Source organism: Salvelinus sp. IW2-2015, unplaced genomic scaffold, assembly GCF_002910315.2.
Source record: "Salvelinus sp. IW2-2015 unplaced genomic scaffold, ASM291031v2 Un_scaffold2650, whole genome shotgun sequence".
Lineage (NCBI taxonomy): Eukaryota > Metazoa > Chordata > Actinopteri > Salmoniformes > Salmonidae > Salvelinus > Salvelinus sp. IW2-2015.
In genome coordinates this window covers 17010-18479 of record NW_019943957.1, presented here as the reverse complement: position 1 = coordinate 18479, position 1470 = coordinate 17010, and the positions used below count along the sequence as shown (strand labels likewise).

The 1470-nt window shown below is 42.3% G+C and overlaps 1 pseudogene; it reads left to right on the top strand.

The window, feature by feature from the left end:
- LOC112074477 (E3 ubiquitin-protein ligase rnf213-alpha-like) overlaps positions 1-1470 on the top strand; it is a 54489-nt pseudogene that overhangs the window by 36015 nt on the left and 17004 nt on the right.

Here is a 1470-nt window from a genome sequence, read left to right as displayed (position 1 = left end):
GATCATCACCCTCACTAGCCAAGAGTATCGAGAAATGTGCCTGGAAGCTGTCACCTCACTGTGCCAGGTAAGTAGATCATGTAACCACTTCAAAGTAATACAGATTCAAAATACTGTTACATCAAAAGTTTGGACACACCTACTATCCAGTTTTTCTTAATTTACTATTTTCTACATTGTAGATAGGAATAATAGTGAAGACATCAAAACTATGAAAACACATGAATCATGTAGTAACCAAAAAAGTGTTAAACAATTCCAAATATATTTGATGATTTTTCAAAGAGCCACCCTTTGCCTTGATGACAGTTTTGCACACTCTTGGCATTCTCTCAACCAGTCTCATGAGGTAGTCACCTGGAATGCATTTCAATTAAATGGTGTGCCTTGATAAAAGTTMATTTGTGGAATTTCTTTCCTTAATGTGTTTGAGCCAAACTGTTGTGTTGTGACATGGTAGGGGTGGTATATAGAAGATTTGGTCAAATACCAGGTCCATATTTGATAAGAACTGCTCAAATAAGAAAAGAGAAATGACAGTCAGTCATTACTTTAAGGTCAGTCAATCCGGAAAACCATCAAGCGCTATGATGAAACTGGCTCTCATGAGGACCGCCACAGGARAGGAAGACCCAGTGTTACATCTGCTGCAGAGGATAAGTTCATTACAGTTAACTGCACCTAAGATTGCAGCTCAAATAAATGCTTCACAGAGTTCAAGTAACAGACACATGTCAACATCAACTGTTCAGAGGAGACTGCGGGAATCAGGCCTTCATGGTCGAATTTCTGCAAAGACACCACTACTAAAGCACACCAGTAAGAAGAAGAGACTTGCTTGGGCCAAGAAACATGAGCAATGGACATTAGACCGGTGGAATTCTGTCCTTTGGTCTGATGAGTCCAAATGTGCGATTTTTGGTTCCAACCGCTGTGTCTTTTTGAGACGCGGAGTAGGTGAGTAGATGATCTCCGGATGTGTGGTTACCACCGTGAGCATGGAGGAGGAGGTGTGGGGGTGCTTTGCTGGTGACACTGTCTGTGATTTATTTAGAATTAAAGGCACACTTAGCCAGCATGGCTACCACAGCATTCTGCGGCGATACGCCATCCCATCTGGTTTGCGCTTAGTGGGACTATCATTTGTTTTTAACAGAACAATGACCCAAAACACACCCCCAGGTTGTGTAAGGGCTATTTGACCAACGAGAGTGATGGAGTGCTGCATCAGATGACCTGGCCTCCACAATCACCCGACCTCAACCTTATTGAAATGGTTTAGGATGAGTTGGACCGCAGAGTGAAGGAAAAGAAGCCAACAAGTGCTCAGCATATGTGGGAACTCCTTCAAGACTGTTGGATGGAAAAGTATTCCAGGAAAGCTGGTTGAGGAGAAGTCAAGAGTGGCAAAAGTTTGTCACTCAAGGCAAAAGGTGGCTACATTGAAGACTAATAAAATCATTTGTTTTG